This window comes from Phodopus roborovskii, unplaced genomic scaffold (genome assembly GCF_943737965.1).
Source record: "Phodopus roborovskii unplaced genomic scaffold, PHOROB, whole genome shotgun sequence".
Taxonomy (NCBI): domain Eukaryota; kingdom Metazoa; phylum Chordata; class Mammalia; order Rodentia; family Cricetidae; genus Phodopus; species Phodopus roborovskii.
The window spans coordinates 32,906,429-32,929,947 of NW_026126540.1; positions in this window are offsets into that span (position 1 = coordinate 32,906,429).

Sequence of the window (23,519 nt, forward strand, 5' to 3'; positions counted from 1 at the left end):
GGCCGAGAACCCAGTTCTGGGAGGATAAATGCGTGGGACATAACAAGGAAGGGGGTACAGGCAAAGGCAGTGATGCATGACCTCACATATCTGGGAAGGTGCCTTTCACAACCATGTGCAGTGCAAGCTACTGGCCAGCAGGGGCAGTGGGGTTCGCTGGGGTGCTACTGTAGAACCACACACAGGCCTGGATGGTGAGGGCCTGGCACACTGGCTGCGGTGGAACTGGACAGGAAATGGAGAAGCTGAATGTTGAAGCGGAATGGCTCGCTGCAGGTACAGTCTGCAGTCTGGGCTGGGGGACAAAGTGACTCTGAGGACTCTGAGATTCATGGGAGAGGGAGAACACAGAGACCAAGGCTCAGGGGACAGTATGTGGTGGGTGTAGAGGTTGTGAACTTAGGTGGTAAAGGGGGAAACTGCCAAGCAGGATGCAGATGCAGAGAGGAGGGTGACTTGGTGGGAGGGGCATGTGAAGCAGAGAGAATGACTTGTAAGAAAATAAGGAGCTCACCACCGTGACAAATGGACATGAGAGAATGGGGTCACCACAGGTGCATTAGGAACGGGTAAGTTCAGATCCAGGCATGCAAAGTGCATGGATCCCTGTGGAATGCACAGGAGCCACGGATGACAGTTCACATTTACAGCGCATTTGATACATGTCAGGTGTTGTGCTAAGTGTTTTACAGGCTCTGTTTATTCCTCATCCTAACCATGACACTGGTGCTATCATCCACATTCGTACCGGCTAGTTTTATATCAACTTGGCACAAGCTGGAGTCATTTCAGAAAGGGAATCTCAGTTGAAGAAAAACACCCCCCTCCCATTAGCCTGTGGAGAAGCCTGCAGTTCACTTTCTTGATTGATAATTGATGTTGGAGGGCCCATCCCACCCTGGGCTATGCCACCCTTGGGCTGGTGTTCCTGTTGCTATAATAATGCAGTTTGAGAAAGCCATAGGAGCAAGCCCAGGAGCAGTGTTCTCCATGGCCTCTGCTCAGTTTCTTCCTACAGGTCCTTGAGTTCCTGCCCTTAGTTTCTTTGATGATAGACTGTGATATGGGAGTGTAATCAAAATTAACCCTTTTCTTCCCATGTTGCTTATGATCATGGTCATTATCACCCTATGATAACTGTGCAGTTGGAACCCCCAGCTCACTCCTGCATGGTCTGAGAAGCTCACCTCTCTCTCTCTCCAAACCTTGCCCTCTCAGAGAGTCTCCAACAAGAAAAGGTGCCAAAAAATCCAGTTCTGCATTCTTGGCAGCTGTGGAAGCTCCTCCCCTGAAATTGCCAGCAGCACAAGTCTCTGCCTACAGAGTTCAGTTTTTGACCACACTTGAGCACAAACCCAGCTTGTGGTAGACACGTAATCACCCCTCTCCTATAGGCTGTATAACCTCCCTGCTTTAGTTTGGACACATCACTTCTCCAGCCTGGATATCTGGGACTGGAGAACTCATCCAGGAATTGCTTTGCTCAAATAAACCTGTTCATTTACTTTTTCAATTCAGCTTGATCTGTCTTACTGTTTCAGTGGAGAAACTATTGTGGGACTACAGAAAAATTTACTAATAACATTCTACAGAGAAAAGATACATAAAGGCCAAATAACTTGCCTGAGATGACTTAGCTGCTAAGAGCTGGGCCAGGCTTGGCTGACCACAGAGCTCTCTCTCTGCTTAAGTGTTTGTGCGTGTGTGCGTGTGTGTGTGTGTGTGTGTGTGTGTGTGTGTGTGTGTGTGTGCACCTGATCTCTGGAAATTGGAGTTATAGGCTGCTATGATCTGCCTAGTGTGGGTGCTGGGAAGGAACTCTGGTCTTCTGCAATAGCAACAAGAGAGAGAGAGAGAGATCTTACCCATTGAACCATTGTTCCAACCCTCAGGTCTTCATTTTTAATTCATACAGCAGTGGGTTTAAAAGTCATGAAGAGGGGTTGGAAGGGATGGCTCAGCAATTAAGAGCACTTGATATCCTTGAAGAGGACCAGAATTCAGTTCCCAGCACCCACAGAGTGGCTCACAACCGTCAGTGACTCCAGTTTCCCACCTTCTTCTGACCTCCACATGCACCAGGAATGCTAATGGCGTGCAGGCAAAACACTGGTACAGGTAAAATTAATAAAGTTTTAAAAAGCAAAGGCATAATGTAGTGATAATGCATTTTAGGGACAGTCTATGTAACTTTCCATCCAGTAAAGAGGTGAGTGAAGAAATACCACCGGCCGTGTGAAGCAGAGAGATAAGATGGGAGTGCGCAGAGGTGAAGCCGCTGTCACTGTTGTGATGTTGCGTCATGGGAAGCTCTGAAACCTTCCTATCAGCCAGGGAGAAGTAAATTCAGAGAAGCTAGAGTTTAGAAAAGAAGGGATAGTTCCAGGAAATATGTGATGAAGAGCATGGGCCTAGACCTGCACAGTGCAAACAATGGAGAGATGGCTTGGGTCCAGTGACAGTGGGGAGATGTAGTAGGAGGCAAAGCTCTGAGCTGATAGAACCAGGGAGGCTGAGAATGGAGCCAGGCCACAGGAGGAGGCATGTCTGATCACCTCCTTCTGAGAGTCTGATGGCTGTTGGGATGGAAATCACAGAGAAATAAATCCCTCTCCCCATCTTTAGCGAGCAATGTGAATTAGACCTAGAGGCCCTTCTGGGGACCCAAATCACAGTGTGCTATATGGTCTCTTTTACATCTGAAGAGTTCTTTCTTCCATACTGTGGGTGGAAGGAGGGATAAATGCTCTCCCATTGAGCTACATCCCTGCCCTGTGGCTTTAGTCACTTCTCTCGTTGCTGTGGCAAAACACAAGCTAAAAACAAGTTAAGATCCAAGGTGCAGTCCATCATGGAAATCATGGTGGAAGGAGTCCGAAGGAGCTGGTCACATTTCAGGCATAGCCAGGAAGTAGAGAGAGAACACCCTCGTTCCACGGTTATCCTAAATCTCATCAAGTTGACAGGGTGTGGACAAGTGTATACTTCAGGTGAAGTCACTGGGTCCCAGGGTGCCTATGCAGTCAAGATCTATGGACCAAATAAATATACTGCCTCCCCAGAAGAGCCAGCCCTTTGGATGCCTCCATGATTCTCTGCAAGTCCAGGCAGGTAGACCAATAGGCTCTCAGACCCAGGGAGGAAACATGATGCCAGCTGAGTAGATATGTGTTCTCAGAAGCAGGATCCTTCCAGGCCTACAGGCAAACCCTGAGCTTGCTTGTTATCAGGGCAAAGAATATGAATCAAGCCCACAGCAGAGGGTCCAATAAAGACACCAGCCTGTGCATATGACTTTGGGAATGCTGGGTGTTCCCAAAATGACCCCAGTTGCCTCCAAAGTACAGAAGGTTATGCTCATGGACCAATCATGGGCAGAGTTGAGCTAGACTCTTGATCCTTTGTGGAACTAGGAACTTTCTTCTTTTATGCTAATTTGTAATCTGTGATAGCATCAGTGGCCCATTAACTATTTATGAGAAAAAACTTGAATAACATACCACATATGGTGCTAAGCTAATTATTTAGATTAACACCAGGTGGCATTATTTTCCAAGGGTGAGGCCAAGCTTCTGGAACTATTAGCCCAGCTCAGGCTCCTGCTGTGTAAAAGCTTCAGGCAGGGAAGGAAGGCCTTGACTTCCTGGCACCCAGCAGACTCATTCTCTCTCCCCTGAGCCTGAGTCACAGATGGTGTGTGGGAGAAGTACAAGTGAGGTGGGCTGAATCTGGACACAGTAGGACAACACACACATCTGGACAATCGGACAGTATTAGTCCTCCCTCCCTCTCTCTCTCCCCCCCTCTCTCCTCTCTCTCTCTCTCTCTCTCTCTATTTTATGTGTATGGTTTTGTCTGAATGAATGTTTGTGCTCTACATGCATGCCTATTGACCACAGATGCCAGAGGAGCATTGCAGTTAGTCGTTTGGATGCTGGGAACCAAACCGAGGTCATCTGCAAGAGCAGCAAGTGCTCTTAACTGCTGAGCCATCTCTCCAGGCCCTAGTCACACCTCTGTAATTTCTGTATTTCTGATGTCTTGACATCTCTGGCCCTCTGCCTCCTTTATTAGCCTCTTTCACTCTGGACCTCTGTGGTCTACTCTGAGCACCTCGGGGCCTGGTGCCAGACAGGAGAGATAACCTTTATCCCGGAGTCTGCAGAAATTATTCAGACTAGCTGATCCTGTCCTGTCCCATCTGATCCTCCTCCTACAGGAACCACAACAAAGCCTCTTAGCCACATTCCCAGGACACAAACATTGCTAAACAACAGGAACTAAGAAATCAACTGGGCATGAGACAACAGCAGACAATGGCCTAGGAGAGACAGGAAGCAAACAAGCAATCCTTACCATTTCGCAGCTTTCTGCCTATAGAGTGCTCAGGCGCTCTATATACAGGAAGGGGGCAAGCATCTGCAGCTCTCCTTACATCTAGGAGGCAGGACCAGGACTCAAGGAGGACAAGGAGACTGGAATCTGAATAGCAGAACTTCAGGTGATAGCCTTGAGGAGGAGAGCCTAGGAGTCTCCAGGGTTCCCTCTGGTATTCAGCCCAACCCAACAAGTTCAGTGTAAGAGGAAAACACTCTCCAAATGACTGAGAGGGAGCAATGCTGAAAACTCATGGTGGGGGGGGGGGTAAGTAGGTTTGAGTAGATAGGCTGAAAACCCTCAGCATCCATAGGGTTTGGTAGGGTAATCAGAACAGAAAGTCTCATCTTGATGGTGGGACAAAAACAAAAACAAGAAACAAACAAAATGCAACAATAATAAAAGCTCTGGATTAAATGCTTCTCTGCTTGTGCAGACAAGGCTTTCAAAGGTTCAAATGTGTCATACTGTTCCCAGTACTTCTTATCACAGAACAAAGTATGTATGGAACATTGTACAAATTCCCAGCATCCAACAAAGCAAAAGTACAAGGGATAGAATACTGGGAGAAATAGCCCAACCTTTGAAGAAGTGGAAAAGGAGCTAAGGAGAAGGGAAGCATCCCTGGAAACCTGCCTGCACAGACTCAGATGATGGAATCTGTAGACATGTGAAGTGGTCGTTCAGGTGCATCCGTGTATGTTCCCAGCACCATAGGAATGGCTGGGCACGGCGAGTAAAGCCATGGGAATCGTAAGGATGCAGAAACTGAACTTCTAGAGATGAACTTCTGTTTACTTTTAGCTTTTTAACTTTTCTCCTTCGTGTTTCATTTGATAATGTCTGTTGCTTGGTCCTTAGTCACAAACCTTCTGCAGTGTTGTACCTTCTGATTTATTGTTGATCCCATGTAGCAAAATTTTCCTTCAGAAATCTTCATGTTTTAAAAAAGGGTTTTTTAAAAATGTATATGTCTGTCTGTGTCTATGTGAGTCTATGCCACATTTTCACAGGTACCTTCAAAAGCCACAAAAGAGCATCTAACCCCCTGGAGCTGGAGTTACAGGAGGTTTGAGCCACTGGGTGTGCCAGAATTTAAACTCATGTCCTCTGTAAATGCACCAAAACCTGCTGAGCTGTCATTCCAGCTTAGGAAAAAAAAATATATCCTTGTGGTTTGAACACAAAATATCTCCCAAGTGTTGAGCACTCCCTAGCTGGTAGCACTATTTTGAGAGGTGCTGAGGGCTAGCTGGAGGAAGTTGGTTTGAAGATTATGTTATTTCCTGGCCCCTTCCTTGTTCTCTTCTTCCTTCCCCCTCTTCCTCTGCTGGCTCCTATCACCATCATCTTCTGTAGCATTACAGGTCCAGAATCAACAGAGACAAGAGCTATTGACTAATAGAACTTCAGATCTCTGAAGTTCTAAGCAAAACTAAACCATTCTTCCTTTACATTGTATTTGTGCCACAGTTTTACAGTTACTTCTATAAGTTACAATTCTATGTCCATCTCAACCAGTAAAAATGTCTTGCCAAATTTAAGAGGAGGAGCCGGGACTCAGTTGGTAGATGCTTGTCTAACATTGGAGAAGCGCTAGGATTGGCGTCAAGCACTGCATAGAGCAGGGTATGGTGGCACATGCCTGTGCTCTCATCACCCAGAAGATGGGAGCCGGGGGATCAGAAATCATATTCATTCTTGGCTCTGTAGCTATGCAGTAAATTTGAGGCCGGCTTGGGCTACATGAGATTCTGTCTACAAACAAACAAATAAAACCAAACATACAAACAAAAAGCTAAGGTGTAACAAAAAAAATCTTCAGACCATTTGACAAAAGCTAATTTCAAAGTCTGAGAAATTAAGCTCATTAACCATTTCTCGTGTAACATCTGATATGTTCCCAGTCCTATTGAGTCCACATCCTTGCTTGCATCCTTGAATTTTATTTGGATCTCTTCTGCATCACACATGTTTCTCCTCAAAGTTTTATAAATGTGGATTGTAGTTAAAATATGCCTATTAATGTTCTTGTCAGCTAGATTTAATATTCATACCTATTCTATGCCATTTTCAAACAATTAATGTATTCTTTTCACTTGGGTTCTCTTTGTCTGATTTTTGACTTAGTTGGTAGTTTATTTTTATTACTAATGAATGTTAAACTTTGAGATGTTTATCTTGTGTGCTGGACATATTTTGTATTTCTATAAATATTGTTCAGCAGAATTGCAAGATGGCTCAGTGGTTAAGAGCAGTTGTTGCCCTTCCAGAGGACGAGCTTTGATTCCTGGCATCCACATGGTGGCTCACAACCATTCATAACTTCAGTTCCAGATATCTGATGCCATTGTCACCTCTGTGAGCATTAGTCATACACAGGATTATATACATATATGCAGGCAGAACACCCATACACATAAAATAAATAAATCTAAAAAATAACCCAGTTTAAAATGCTACACAAAAATTTAAGTGTGTCTCTACCACTAAAATACTTGGAAACAATCTAAGGACTTGTTGTTTTCAAGTGTGTGTATTAGTTAACTTTTGTGTTACAGTGACACAATATCAGACAGAAACAACTTAAGGGGCTTGCTGTTTCAGAAGCTACAGTTTATGCTTTCTTGGTCCTATGCACTTGAACAAAAAACATCCTGGCAGTGGCCAGTGTGGCAGAGGACAGCTGTTCACATCAGAGCAGGCAGGAAGCCCTAACCATGCCAGGACAGAGGGCTCTGCTACACCTTTCTAAGGTCCATTCCCAGTGACCTACGTCTGATGGGCAGATCCCAACTCCTGAAAGTTCCACAACCTCTCAAAACTGTCACTGGCTGGGAAAGAGGCATTCAACACAGGAGCCTCTGGGGGCTTTTCATATAATGTCATATAATGAGTGGGTGGAAACAGAACCATGGGTTCCATCTATGCATGGCTTAGGAGATTTTCCATCCTAGTTCTCCTGGTTCTTAGCACCATCTCTGCAGCAGATGGTCTTTCATGGCTTGGGTCTTTCATGGCTTTCCCAAGCTTGCTCTTCTGATGCAGTGAGTCTGGGCAGTCCTAAATCTTACCATATTTTCTTCCTGTCTTTCAGTGAACATGGTCCTCAGTTGCCTACTATTCAATATCATGAAAGACATCATCTTGCATATTTTGTACAACTTGTTGGCTCAGGAAACAGCATAAAACTGCTCACTGTTAATTCACCTTGGTTAAAGCAGAAATCCTATACCATTTATATTTAATTATTTTAAAATTAATTATATATTATAAATCATATTTAATTTATTTTGTGGTTGGCTTCATGTCTTCCACATAGTTGTTACTTTCTACTAGTATTGTTCTTTTTTCCTGCCTCTACTTGTATTATTTATTTGTGATTAGTTTTACTTGTAATTGTTCTCTGATGGGAGATGTCATTCTGTAAATATGTTTCTCTTATTGGTTAATGAATAAAGCACTGTTGGCAAATAGGAAAGCAAGATAGGTGGGACTAGGAGACAAGGAGAATTCTGGGAGATGTAGTAGAGGAGAGTCAAGATGTAGGCACATGAGAGAAGAGGTCTGGGCCCTCTCTCTAGTAAGATATGACCACAGGGAAACACTTAGATAATTAGAAATATTTAAGATAGAGATAGCCAATAGAAACACTAGTAACAGGCCAACAGCTTTATCTAATACAGCATCTCTGTGCGTTATTTGGAGCTGACACACCTGTGGGACCAGGCTGGCAGAAAAAACTTCTTGTAACGGTTCTCTAATTATTCTTCTGAATTTTCTTCAGTGGTTGACCCTAGGTTGACAATATACATGTCCATCTTGTATGTGTATTGTACCAGTCATACATGGTATAGACGTTTACAATAACATGCACATTCTCTTTTTTTCTGACATTTCACCTTAATTTTTTTATTACAGATTATAAAATGTACAGACACTCTGTTTGTTACCATCTAATCAACTATCTCATGTTGCAATCCAGGATAAGTAGAATGGGTTGTTTTATATTACCTCACTGTCTATTGTGTATATGTCTTCCTTGGTTGCATTCAGATTCCAATTTGGTATCACTCTTTTTAACCCAAAGGAATTTAAATTTTAATATTTCTTATAAAACAGTTCTGCCTCAGATTAATTTGCCTCAATTTTATTTATGTGAATCACTGATTACTTTGCCTCTATTTCTTAGATACATTTTTTCCCCTGAGTACAGAAATTTAGATAGATAGTCCTTCCCACTCCTAGTTACCTTTCTGTTTCTTCCAACTTGTAATGTGTCTGGTAAGACTGTTGTGTTGTTGATCTTTGTCCTCCACTCTTCTCTGCTAGCTTCAAAGATATCTTCTTTTACTTTGGTATTAGCAATTTGCAATCATGTATCTAGGTTTTGTTTTGTTTTTTCTTTTCTTTTTTTCTTTCTTTCTTTCTTTTTTTTTTTTTTTAGTATTTGTTCTATTTGGGTTCTCAATGACCCTTAGAGCCATTGACCATAGCTTCATGTCTTTAATAATTTAAAAAAGATTTCACAAAAATGCTTTCAATATTTATTCCATTTTGACCCTTGTCTCTAGTTGCCATAGTTACATGTATCTTAGACCATTTGATATTGTTCCATAGCTTTGAATACTTTGATCTTACACTAATTTTTCTCTTTGTATTTTAGTTTGAATCCTGTCTATTGACTCAAAGTCAGTGTGTTTGATATTTTTTCTCAGCTGTGTTTTCTCAGAGCCCTACTGGAGAAAAAGTTCATATTTGATATCATGGTTTTAATATTTAGTATCATGGTTATAATATTGATAAAATATTAGTATTTAATATTTTAAATCTCACTCAGTCCTTCATGACTTTATATTTTACTTTCAGGCTTTAACAGGTTGTGCAGTTACAGTAAAGTTTCTCTCTATTCAAATATCTGAACAAGACTGGTCATGCTTTCTATAATAGGTTGTTTATCCTTACAAATTTTTTTTGTTCATTTTTAATCAAATATCAGAGACTGGGATAAACAGCATTTATACTTTATCAAGCTTCTTAAGTCTGTGTGGAGTTTGTCACTGGCTCATCAGCATATAAGTGTGGAGAGGCACAGCACCCATACAATGAGGCATTCACAGATAAATCCCAAGAACCAATAGAAACCTCAGATCCATGGCCAGCCCTCCAAGGCTCAGAAAATCTACTCAGAGCAGAGGGAGCCTCATCTACTTGCACCCTGCTTTGCATCACAGCTGAGGAGTCCAGGGTGGCCATCTCCCAGCATTCCACTGGATTTTCTAGTCTGGAATGTGGGCCAGAGCTTCAATGCTATGGAGCATCCTATCTCCAGAGGGAGGAATAAGGACAAAGCCCAGCTTCCCCCAGACAGCTTGTCTTCCTCTTAGAATGTCTTACTCTTGATATGTCTTAACCTAAGAGCTGAAGAGACATGGGGAATCACAGGGCATCGGGGCTTGGAAATGCATACTTGGAAGTGGAACCATCTATTTTCCTGTCAAGCCAATAGCTATGAGGTGGGGGCTGTCTAGTCAGGAGCTGGCCTGCTTTAGGCTTCATGTTCTAGTCGTGGGCTACCACTGGGGCGCCATTGAGTTTTTCTTGGGGTTCTTGATCCCCACTCAATCCTTACACCACAGGGTGTTCCTCTCTTGCCTCTCCCATCAGTGGAGTGTTGCTGCTCAGTGCTAGGGCTGCAGTAGTCAGGGAGTAGCCTCTAGTGTCCCAGAGTGGCCCCCATCTTACAGGAAGCATGGGTGGGGAGAGGCTTTATGAGTTTCTTGCCTTTCTCTCATGGTGGTAGCTGATCTGTGCTTTGTGCCTGTCACTACCCTCAAGTTAGTGACCTTTTCCCAGCCACAGTCTCTTCTCTACATCAGGGAGAGAGTCTGGAGCCAAAGGGAAACAAGTTTTGCTTCCATTTAGTTCCCATGATGGTGACCCTAAGGGTGCACTTTCTACCTTCCAAAAGGAAGAGGGGGCTTTCTTCCTCATCTTCTGCAAGGAGTGAGGACATAGGTGATCCACTTGTCTCCTATAGTGGCTTACAGCTTGTTCCATAGCAGGAAGGGACTCTGGCTTTCTACCCATCATGGGTCAACATCCATCACCTTCTCCCCTCCTGTGCCAGTCTGAACTCTTGGTCCACTGTTTGGAGATTGGGGAACCTTTGGGCTATGACCCAACTAGCTGGTTAATTTAGGGCTGGAGAGGAGGGGCTTGATATCCAGCCTGAGCCAAAGCTATGAGCAGCTTCCTCAAATCCCTGCCCCGGGCCCCTGCACTCTAGGGAGTTACTAATGCTCCTCCCTTGCTTGTTTGGTGGCCTTGCCTTTCTCCCCTACTCTGTGGGAAGAGAGGCTGCATGTGTGCCCAGCCCTGCCTCTGAGGCCTGGTTCCTCTCTGGAATTTGGTTTATTTGCAAGCTTTGTGGCCTCAGCCTTTTTTCAGAGGCTCCATAAAATTTTATCTGACTTTTCCTCACTGTTAGAGTGGGAACAGCATTCTTTCCAGCCTCCCTCCCCCTGGGCGGCTGAATTTCCCATTTCACATGTGAGGAACTAAGTTCTCAGAGGTTATGCTCCTCTGTGGACAGATGATAAAACCGAGGCTCCCCGGTCAGTCATCAGGACCCCTGCCTGGTGCTGCTGGGCCACTAGGGAGGGGGAAGACAGAAATGGTTGTATAGGGGTAGCTGGAGAGTGGGGAGCGTGCTTGAGTGCTTCCGTCTCTGGGAGTATCAGGGCTGCCTTCGGCCACTTTCTGGAGCATCCCAGATTTGGACTCTTTCATACACTGAGGAAGAAAACTGTGAGAAAAGCATGCTGCAGCTCCACTTCGCATCAGAATTGAGGCTGACACTCACTCTCGGCTGTTGGCTGTCCACTGTCTGCTCTATGCATGGCCATCACTTCCAATCCCGTTCCACATGCAAGACCCACAGTGCACAAGCCAATTCAACTAGGGATTCCTCCAGCACGCAGGGCCCTTCTGCAACCATCTTGGTGGTGGTGGTGGTGTTTCAGAACAGTTGCTTTCCACATGACTGCCATCTTATAGAGCTCTGCCCCACTGAAGCTGAGCCTTGGGAGAAAGCACATGTGTGTGTGTCCATCCAAAAATTAGCAACTTTGTGTATCGTGGGTGTGGTGTGAAGGATGGGCTGTGGCATGGATTGGGTGCCCAGCAAAGGTAGGCGATAGTTTAGAGGGTACTCATGGGGGAAGGGAGGCAGACATGGAGGGATTGAGATCTTCTGAAGGTGTTAGATCAGCTCCACAGATATCACTACTAATGCCAGAACACACTGGTGTGCTGATATTTTGTTTATGATCTAACAAATAATGCTTACCTGAAGATCAGAGTGCAAAGCTAGCCACATTAGTTAACCATAGAGGCCAGGTGGTGGTGGTACACACCTTTAAATCCAGCACTCAGGAGACAGAGGCAGATGGATCTCTGTTAGTTCCAGGCCATCATGGGCTGCAGGAGATTGAATCTGTCTAAAAGAGAAACAGCGCTCACACAAAGGCCATCCCAGTGCCCAGTGTGTGGGATCACATGCCTTTAATCCCAACACTAAAGAGGTAGAGACAGGAGTGATATGGCTGAGGGGAGGGAGGAATATAAGGCAGAAGGAGACAAGAGAGAGATGCAGTCTGAGGAGCAGTGCAGTGTAGGAGGAAGTCAGTCTGAGGATTCAGTCTGAGGACAGGCTCTCCCATTCAGTCTGAGCATTGGTAAAGTCTGGCCACTTTGCCTCTCTGATCTTCAGCATTAACCCTAATATCTATCTTTGAGTTTTTAGTACTAAGACCTATTAGAACTCATCCTATACACTCGGATACCACATTGCATAACATTTGCTCAGCCATCCTCTCTTGGCCACCACAGCTGCCCTATGACCAGGGCCAGGCAAGACCAGGCGTGGAGCAGTACCATGTCTTGTCTAGTCACCCACTGAGTAATTGACTGAGAAGAATTTGATCCCCGCTGCTCCAAGGACATATCCCATCCTTTTCGTATTGCCCATGTTACCTGTGGCGTGGTACCAGGGAGGAATACTGTTCTAAGCTAACTATAGGAAGGGAGCATCATAGGGGGACCCATGCTGCAGGCTGAGCCAAGGGAGGGCGAGGCACATATATGGAATGGCTTGCAGGTTTGGTTTGTGGGAGGTGTATGAAATTTCTACTGTTAAGGATTGAATATTACTATATCTGTGCACTATATCATTTTTAAAAAGCAAATTTTTGAGACAGGGTATCATGGAGGCCAGGCTGGCCCCAAGATTTCTGTTGAGCTAGGCATGGACTTAAACTTACGATTACAGGCATGTGCTATTATGCTTAATGTATGCAGTGTTGGGGATAGAACCCAGGCTTCAAGCATGACCAGCAAGCACTGTCAGGGCCCATTGTTATTGACTCCATTCCATCTTGACTTAAGGTCAGAGAGTTCAAACCTATTCTTACTCTTCAAGTCTAAACAACAGGATATTGAGCCTGAAGTGTGGCTGCTGGATGTCTTGACCCTCAAGACCAAATAATAGGGTGTTTGACTTAGGGCATAGTTAGTAGATGTTTTGAGCATTAAGGAGGAAATTACATTTGTTTGTTCCTTGTGTCATGGTAAGAAAGTCTTTTGCCTTCCCCTTTTAATTGGGGTATATAAGGGCAATGAGTAATAAACCTAGGGCATCTGCAGTCTTCACTGAGTGCCCTCCTGACTTTTTTTTCTGTCTCTTGTCTCTCTTTTCTCAATCCTCACACCTTTCAGGCATGATTGAACAGGTAGGCTTGTCCCAACAAAGCACACTACCAATTTAGCTAAATCCCTAGTTCCTAAAATGAAAACCTTTCCAAAAAGAGTAACATATTTGATTCCCTTCCCACTAACAGTGTAGGATTTAAATCTGTTAAGAAAACAGAAAAAAAAAATCCTGACTCCATCAATTATCAGCAAAGAGTACCATGGTGTTTTTGGTTTTATTTTTTAGCCCTCCTGGACATTCGTTTCTTCATCAGGAAAAGTGAAAACATGATACTTAGTCATCAGGTCTATTGAGGAGATGAGTCAAATAATGAAGATAGAATACTTCCTGCAATCTCTACCACAGAATCACCAATTTGTCTATGTAGTCTCCAAATATTGAATGAGAGGCTATGAAGTGCTACTTTGCTGGGGGTTCTTCAAAAAACCAAAATTTTCACTGTCATAGACTTCATATGCTAGAGCAGGAAATAAATAAATGCACAGAGGAACTGAAGTGCTTTGGAGAATAGTGTGGCAAAGGGAGAGGAGAGGGTATCAGGGAAGAGCTTCTAATCTAAATGTCGCATTGTGTGTGTGTGTGTGTGTGTGTGTGTGTGTGTGTGTGTGTGTGTGTGTGCCTCTCTTATGAGATGATGTTTCAGTTGGGGTCTGAAGTAAGCAAGGGAGCAAGCATCAGAGGTCCTAGGGGAAGCTGCAGAAGAGGGAAGAATAAGAAGGGAGTTCTTGACTTGGTAGCATGCTGGGTAAGCAGAAGAGTGGGGGTGAGGGGCAGAGTGGGGAATGAGGAGTGGAAGGAGATGAAGGGATGGAGTTGAGGGTCAGGAGAAGCTCTGCAGACAGTATGAGTCTTAGGTAAGGTGAGGGTAGCAGCTTTGGCCTTGAGATGGGAGCCATAGGCATGTGTAAGTGGGGATAGGCCTGTTACTACCTTTGGCCTGGTTGACACCTAGAGTTGAACTGCAGAGAGGGGCAGGTGTAACTCCAGGGAGCTCATCGGGATGCATTTGTAATGTCAGGAAATGATGGCTATGAGGTGCGAAGAGACCATTTTACCTGAGTGAGATCAATTAGCCTGAGATGTTAGGCTTGATGTCTAAGAGAAAGGCCAAGCAGACAGAAAAATATAGGGGATCTGACATGCAGGCAGAAGTGGGGGCCTGGAATTAGAAATGGGCAGGTGAAATAGAGAATAATTTCGGATACATTTGGTGAGGTGCATAGAAGGCTCTGGAAAAGAACAGTGGGACTGTGAATAGGCTCCACCCCTTCCTGGTGATACCTATGCTCTGTGTTTCATTTTCCATGGGGAGTTACATAAGACAATGTGGTATGACATGTTCTAGTTGCCTAACTAAAAGGGGGCCCATGAAGATTAAGAGATTCCAAAGAACAGGCAGGACATCCACCTAGTGTCAACCAGGTGTCCTCCTGGGGAAGCAGAGGAAGATCCTGAGAGTGCAGAGTGGTAGGTGAGGACAAAAGTGGAAGTGGGTGGGGCATGCTCTTCAGAGCAGGAGGGACAGTGGATGGGCTTCCTAGGCGGTTTCTGCAGGGGATTGGCCAGTATCTGTGGAGCTCAACTCCCGAAGATCCAACTTCAACTATTTCTTCCTTTTTCTTTTTTCTTTTCTCTTTTTTCTTTCTTCTTTCTTTCCTTCCTTCCTTCTTTCCTTCCTTCCTTCCTTTCTTTTTTGTTTGTTTGTTTTTTGAGACAGGGCTTCTCTGTGTAGCCTTGGCTGTCCTGGAACTTGCTTTATAGACCAGGCTGGCCTCAAAATCACAGAGATCCGCCTGCCTCTCTCTCTGCTGGGGTTAAAGGTGTGAGTCACGAGGCATGCTTGAAGCGTTTCTTAAGGCAACAGTATCCCTACATGGAAGTCCATCACATACCAGCTAGAGAACTCAGCACAGGCTTCCGTCTGACTGAACGGAGTCTTTCTTGGGTCAGGAACTCCAGAGCCTGTGACAGAGAGCCCATGGTGATTACTTTTATGTGTCAGCTTGTCAGGACTGTGGAATGTCCAGATAGGGAGTTTCCAGGAGGGGTCAGCATTTGAATCAGCAGACTGAGCAAAGACCACTATCACCCACATGAGTGCCACTATCTAACTGAGGGAAAGATGAATGACATGACTCTCTTCTTTGGGACATACATCTCCTCCCTGAGACATTAGATTTCTTGATTCTTGGGGCTTTGGACTCGAAGACATATCCCCAATCCTTTGCCACACCTGCCCTCCCCACTCCCTAACCTTCTGTCCCAGTTCCCAGGCATTTGAGTTCAGAACCACACCAGCTCCTCTGATTCTCTAGCTTGCAGGTGACACACTGTGGGACTACATTGCCTTCATAGTCCCAGGATCCAGTCCAGAGCACAATACTCCTCCCCATGCACTTCTATGTATATTCTGTTGGTTCTGTTTGTCCAGAGAACCCTGGAACATTCAGTGGTCTAATCAGGTAGAAACTTGAAGCAAGCAAAGAGGAATTAAACATTGCCATTGGCATTTAGAACTGTCCAAAGGGTATACTTGCGGAGCACATTATAATTAAATAAAAGCAAAGGATATTAAATTAAATAAGAATATAAGTCCAGTCACTAGCACAGGAAAATGGGTAAGACTTTTACATAATCAGGGCCCCCTGGAAGTTGTGCAGGTGTAGAGGCAATGTCTACAATAGAGTCCCCTCTGTAAACTACTCACAATGGAAGGGATATCACCTCTGTGGACTCAAAGAAAGGCTTAGATATAAGAGTCATCGAATGCACAATAGCTATCTTTTTACAAGTACATTGCAGGGACTAGGAGGTGGCTCAGTAGGTAAGGTGCTTGTTGCACTAGCATGACCTCTGAGTTTGATCCCCAGCACTCAAATTAAAAACAAAAAACAAAACAAAACAAAAAAAACAAAACAAAAAAAAAAAAAAAAAAGAAAAGAAAAGAAAAAGAAAATCCAGCACAGTGCATGCTTAGCATCCCAGTAATCCCAGAACTAGGAGGCAGAGACAGGAAGACACCTGGACTTGCTGGCCAACTAGCTGAGCTGAACCAGTGAACTTCAGGCTCAGTGAGAAACTCTCTTAAAAAGTAAGGTGGAGAGTGATTGGGGAAGATACATATCTGGCTTCTACATGCAGGCATATACATGTGTGCATTACTCCCATGAACATACACACACACACACACACACACACATATGTACACACACACATAAAAAAACCAAAAGATTAAAAGAAGCCTGTGTAGATTTCTAGCTACGTCTATACTTTGAGGTTCACTGGATCTTGGATGTGGTCTGGGATTGTGCCTTGGAGCAAGTATTTCAGGCGACTTTGCTTGAACAATCATGAGCCACACCTGAAGAAATGCTGGGATGGCAGAGAAAGTCTTAGTCAAGGAGGCTGAGGGTTAGGACAGAGTTTCAGTGTTGGGGGAGTTGTTTGGCAGACAAGACTGAATCCCAGTGTAGGCAGCTCAGTAAGGTAGCAGTAGGTCAATTGCTAACTGAACCTGTGACAGGCTTCCTGTGCTGAGCAAATATTGGGTCCATGTACACAAGCCCCCAAATGTCAAGCAGAACATGGGAGAACTAAGAAGTGGAGCAAACAGTATGGGTGACTCCACCTAGAAAAAGTGCATACTTTGCTGCTAAGGTACACGGTGTGTGTGTGTGTGTGTGTGTGTGTGTGTGTGTGTGTGTGTGTGTGGTATACGTGTGTGTGCAAGTGTTATAACTATGGCTACCTGATTAGAAGCACTGTTTGCTGAAGATACATGAATTTATCTATGGTACCCTTTGAGTATAGAACAATTGTTTCACAACCATAAAATAAGCTAAGGAGGCCTCATTTGTGTGTATGAACACAGGACCATCACCTCTGTCTATGTCAACAGAGAACCTAGGAAAAGTGGACAACAGGCCAGACACATGTGTATCCTGTAGAGAGGATAAAGACACATCTGGGAACAACTGCTTTGAGAGTTGGCGCATGCCCAGCCTAGGTCTTGGACAGCCTCATTCTGCCAAGATGGTAATTTCCTCCCCTGATTGGGAGAGTAATGCATCACTCTGGACAGGTATCCAAATAAGTGTAGAAGCTATGACAAAAGATGCATAATTCTTCCCTGTGGGCTGTTATGTGGGCTCCGTTACAAGCCTTGAAATCAGTAAACCACCACTGCCACCTGGCATAGGCTTTGTTTGTTTTCCCCTTTTCATGATGTTTGAGAAGAGTAAGGGACTTTGCTTTCCCATACTAAAAAGCTGCTCTATTAATTTACAAAATCACATAATTTTGAGACTGATTTTACTTGTTAACCTGACACAACAGGGGTTTCAATTGCTGCAAGAGTCTGACATGTTAAATTTGTGATTGTAGTTTCATATGTTTCAAGAAAAGTGGTTAATTAAAAAGCAAGTGGATAAATGCTGAAAGGGATTCATCTAGTAGGCTTAAATTAGCTGAATATTGATCAAAAACCAGTAGAATGATTTCTTATTCATTTATTTTTTTTCAAGGACTAGAAAGATCGCTCAGCAGTTAAGATCGTGCTTTGCTCCTGCAGAGGACCCAGGTTTGGTTTCAGCACCCACATTGTGCAGCTTACAATTTACCTGTAACTACGGATCTAGGGGATCCAACGCCCTCTTCTGGCCTCACAGGCACCTGCACTCACATGCACTGACCCTTACACCATTCTCATATGCATATACATTAAGTTTCTAAAAATAAAATTTAAACCCTTTACAATTCCTTTCAATTGCTAGATTTATAATTAGAATAAGATCATTTGTAGTTTGAACTTAAAGGTTTATGGAAGAGTACTTTTTAAAATTAACACATAATATTAGATTTTTAAAAATGAATCACAATATAAATTTTCCATGTACACAAACATTCTTTCCTCATTACAAAAAAAGAATACAACCACATCCTCATTAGCTCTTACAGAAAGAACTGCTCTAGATAGTTGCCGTTATCACTCAATAATTTCTACCAATACGAAATCAAACGAGACATGCCTTTTTTTTTTTTTTTTTTGGCTATTGCATTTACAGGACTTCAGTGAGATAAGACATATAAAACTTTTTTTTTTGAATTGGATATTCCTGATTGTCTTGAGTTTTTTGCTGAAGTTTTAAAATTGAAAGCAGTAGATGAAAAATTTGAACACATTCTAAAAGAGAGTAAGGATCCTTCTTGGGCTACAAAGAGAGAGCAGGGATCAGGGAGGAAGGAGGATCATTTGACAAGGGAGCCAACAGAGTAGAATGGCACTGCTCCTGTCCCCTGCATGGGGTGACCCCTTACTATCAAGTCAGATACAAAGACAGCCAAGGATGACACATTTAGAAAATGGTAGAAATGCTTAACATGCAATGTAGGGAAACTGATGCTTTCTTATCTGGCTAGTTGATGAGAAAATAGAGAGGGAAGGCTGCTATATGCATGCCCCCGCTCCCCACCCCCACTTCCTACCCCTCCCACCCCCAATCCCCCAATCCCTCCCCCGGGGGCTGCTCCAAGGGCTCTATGGACTATGAGGCTATATTTGCTACAACAGCAGAGCTACAGACAAAGAAAGGAGTTGCAATATTGTTAGGGATGATTGTTCCTAATTACTGTGAAAAGCTATGATTGCTGAAATAAGATGGGAGTGAGAAAGATAAAGGGCCAGACTCTTCCTTGGGCACTAGCCAGGTGTTAAAGCACTGCTAAAATCACTGTCCATGATAATAATAAGCTATCATAACTTCTGACTGCAAGCATTTCTTCTGATGTTCATTTCCCTGCAAATAAACAGAGACTTTGAGGGATGGTGCAACTCAACTCCCTCATTAACAGCTGTAGGACTCTTCTGCTGTCCTGGCTGCCTTGAGCAGGATAGTCAATCAAACATCTAGGGAGACTACTACCCAAGCAGTTTTGAACACTCCATACACAGCTGGAAGAAACTGAACAAGGACCACAGCTCTTTGCTGTGGCTCTTTAAGGTACACTCTAGACAGCATTATTCCAAACAGTTTGTCCTAGGTGTCTTGCTACCACAAGTCTTGGTGAACTATAGATCTCCTAGAATAATGCCTGTCTAGGTCAGAATGAGAGCAGTTCCCCTGATAGCTTAGCAAAGGGACTGTTGACAACCCTGCAAGGAAGATGATGCTGTGATTGGTGTAAACACAAACCCTCATTTGCATAAAAGGTTTACAGTAATTGGAACAAACTCAAACCTTTGTGAAGTTAGCAGTGATTGGTGCAAATGCAACTCCTCTGGATGTATAAGCTGGCTGTTTACATCACTGAGTAGCTGGCTGATTCTTTCCCTGTGCTGTGGCCTCCAACATTGCCACATGGGGCCTATTAAAACGCTTTTCTTGTGTGGTGACATTTTCTTTGCCTGCATTTAGTAGGGTGGTGCATTTGAACTGGTAACATGACCAGAGCAAAGCAAGCAGCAGAGAGCAGTGGGGTGGAGACAGTATAACAGGGACCCTTAAACATCCTCTTTAAAGAATTAATGTTGCCCCAGAAAACCCCAGCTGGAGAGGGGAGAGCTAGCGTGTAGGTGTCAGAGGAGGAACTTGTCTCTCAGAAAGAGATTTTACTCAGTTCTGACAGCTGATTTCACAGACACCTCAACATGGCCATACCTTGTAGCTCTTGTGTCACAATTTCCATACAAGTGTAACACAGTTACAGTAAGGGAGAGACTTTGAGATTTTTTTTTTTTCTCTGATTAGTTCTGGTCAAACTGAATATTTTCCTGTTGCCTGATTTTTACATTTTTTTTTAAAAGATTTTTTTTTTAAACTTATGTGACTGTGAGTATCATTCTGGCCCAAGAAGGCCAGAAGAGGGTCAGACCCTCTAGAGTGGGAGTTAGTATCGGCCACGAGCTGCTTGCTGCAGGTGCTGAGACTTAACCTTTGGTAAGGAAGCAAGTGCTTTAAACCACTGAGCCATCTCCCTAGTCCTGCTTCCTAATTTCTTTTAGAGTATGTAGCAACTAAGGCAGCAGGGATGTGGATCAAAGTGCCTGGGGGAGCGTCATGTGACTGGGAAGTTCAAATATGGTTGGGCAGAATACTCTGTTGATTTTTGGTAGAGCCTGGTTGAGGAGTTGCATGTTTTTATTTTGGTTTAATTTTCATTTCTTTGCCTCAGGTGTAAAAGCTATTTCGATTCCCCTTGGCTACTTCATCATCATTGGTTCCTTGTCCACGTCAGACTCTTGGGCAGTCATCAAGGTGCTGCCCGTTGTTTTGGTACAGAAGAAAGGTACTTTGGAAGCTGGTGGCTTGCATTTGAATATGAATGATTTTTTTTTTTTTTGAGATCTCTATTATAGTGTGTGTAGGCATCAGGAACATTGAGTCTATGCTATCTTGGTGACCCAACTGATCTTTTATGATGTAAGAATACATGCTAAGTTAATGATAGTATTCTATGTTGTCCTTTTGTGTGTTGTCTGCAAGTCTGCATCTGTGATGGTTGGTGTGACAGTTTGGATGAGAATGGCTTCCATAGGCTCATAGATTTGAATTCTTGGTTACCAGGAAGTGGTACTATTTGAAAGGATTAGGAGGTTTGGCCTTGTTGGAGGAAGTATATCATGGGTTGGGGGTGGGGCTTTGAGGTTTCAAAAGCCCATTCCAAGCCCAGAGTCTCTCTCTGCCTGTTGCCTGTGGATCTGATTTTGGAACTCTCAGGAACTTCCCCAGAACCATGTCTGCCTGCATGCTGCCATGCTCCCCGCCATGATAATAATGAACTAACCCTCTGAAACCATAAGAAAGTTCAAATGAAATGCTTTCCTTTTTAAGAGTTGCTGTGATTACCGTGTCTCTTCATAGCAATAGAACACCAAATAAGACAGTTGGCTTGATGGTAGCTGAAAATCTGATGATCGCTGCAATTATCCCATTAGAGATATCTATATATCAGGAACCCCTGGACTATACTCAAAGACAAAGACTTCCTCTAGCCACTCCAGGAAACACTGGCTGTTAGAGTATTAATACAGGTGTCAGAGTGTTCCATTCGATGCCACAGTCTCATGGAGAGTCCTCAAAAGAAAATAGTCTGTTGAGGGCTGGAAGGCACACCAACAGCTCACCCAGGAGTTGCACATAATGATTGGATCCTACATGGGATCGACAGAGCCTCACCCGAAGCCCACACCCAGCGCTACCTCTCATTCTTGAGTTGAGATGTCTGGGACACTTAAGTGGGATAATTGGCCACTGGTAATAAGGGGTCTGTATTAGGTAGCACATTTTCCTGATCTCAAACATTCTCTAGCACCAACCCTTGATTCAGCCACCCTAATGAGTCTCTAACTTAAAAGAGCACGGAACAAAACTAAACCAATCGTTAGAGCTCTTGAAAAGAAAGCGAGTATGCCTGTGGCTGCTTCATGCTAAACTGCCCTTCTTGGCATGCCTAATTTAAAATGGGGGGCATTTTTAGGATGAATTCTGGACTCGGGCTCTGCTGCATTTCTTTCAATTGTCTCTCTCTGGAGAAACTGGTTACTCAGGCCTTTGTCCCAGTCAGGCCTCTCTGAAATATGACTATTAAAATGCTACAGAAGAGATGGCAACACAGCTTATGTGACGAGCAACAAAGGCAACAGATGGTCTCCATTTGTTTCACTCCATCATAAATATCATTTGGATTTAACTGTCTGTTCATAGAGTTGATAAATCTGCACCGCCTTGCTTTATAAACGTGCGGCACTCTTAAATTCTCAAACTCTATTAAAATGGTGTGTTTGTGTCTATTCACTATGTTTCATAAAGCATTGAAATGTTTCTAATACATTATCAAGAGATAGCTTGTCTTCTAAAGCAAGTGTTTTTGAGAGACAATAAGCATCTACAAAAACAACTTTGCCAAAGATACAGTTTGCTTACATGAAACATTTATTGGGTCATATGATAAAAGCTTGTTACATTACAAAATTTTGTATGGGCTACATGGATTGCTAAGGAATTTCACTAAAAAAAGATTCTAAAGAAGTTAAATTTTGCATTTATTATTTTATCAAGTAGTTAATGATAATTGAAAACAGGAGGACATAAAAATACTTCATATTGGTCAAAATGTATTATTTTAAGTGATTTGAGAAACTAATATATGAAGAAACCAAACATAAGTGCTTTGTGACATTCTCTTAATATATAGATGTTACCAGGCATTATTTTGCTGAGATATAGAACTATCTCAAAACACAATTGTAGACATAAAATTAAATAGCTCTAAATGATGTGCATTAAAAATCCTTTTGTTAGATTGATGCCAAAGGCTTCTTTTTCAGGAATATTCACATGTACAATTGTTAAACGTGAGGTTTTATTAAGGCAGAAGTATCTACAAATTCATGAATGTATATAGTAGTCGGAGATCTTCATGGTAGCTGCGTTGAGAACACTTGCTGCTCTTCCAGAGGACCTGAGTTCGATTCCCAGCACCCATATCAGGCAGCTCTCTACTATTCAGAACTCTAGCTCCAAAGTCTCTGATGCCCTTTTTGATCTCCATGGGCACACACTTTACAATGGAAAGATTTATCACTCATATTGGTTTAATAAAAGCAGCCAGGCAGGAACTATAGGTGGAGGCTACCAGATTGGAAGAGTTCTGGAGAGAGGAAGGAAGAGAGTGAGTCACCAGCCAGACACAGAGGAAGCCAGATGAGAATGTCTCACTGAGAAAAGGTACAAGCCATGTGACTAAACATAGATGGAATTATGGGTTAATTTAAGTTGTAAGAGTTTGTTAGTAATAAGCCTGAGCACTAGGCCAAACAGCAGTTTAAAATTAATATAAGTTTCTGTGTGTTTACTTGGGCAGAATGGCTGTGGGAACAGGCCGGACAGAAATTTCCCTTCACAATACACATGCGCACACACACACACACACAAATCTAAAAACAAATCTTAAAAAAAATCTTCACAGTAAAAATCTTTTTCATAATGAGATCATACAAGACAGCAAGCCCTCCAAACAGTAACAGGACCAAGTTAAGATTTATGTTATATAATATGAGCATGGACATAAGCATGTCTAGACCAAAGTATCAGACAGAAGTATTATATTGCTAGACCTTAGCAAGAAGAGAGAAAACATATAGTATTTGAATGGTGATTAAGCTATTAAAATATGGTTTCATGAAATGTTCAAACTGCTTTTTTTAGGCAAACTTAAAATGTAAATTTAAGAGATAAATGATTAAAATAAGTCAAAGAATTGGTTCTATAAGTAGAGATACTTTTATATGTTTTTCTGGGCTTTGCTCCATGTAAAATCTACATGTATTTTGTTAGTTTTGAGATGGATTATTCTCACTAGTGGAATGATA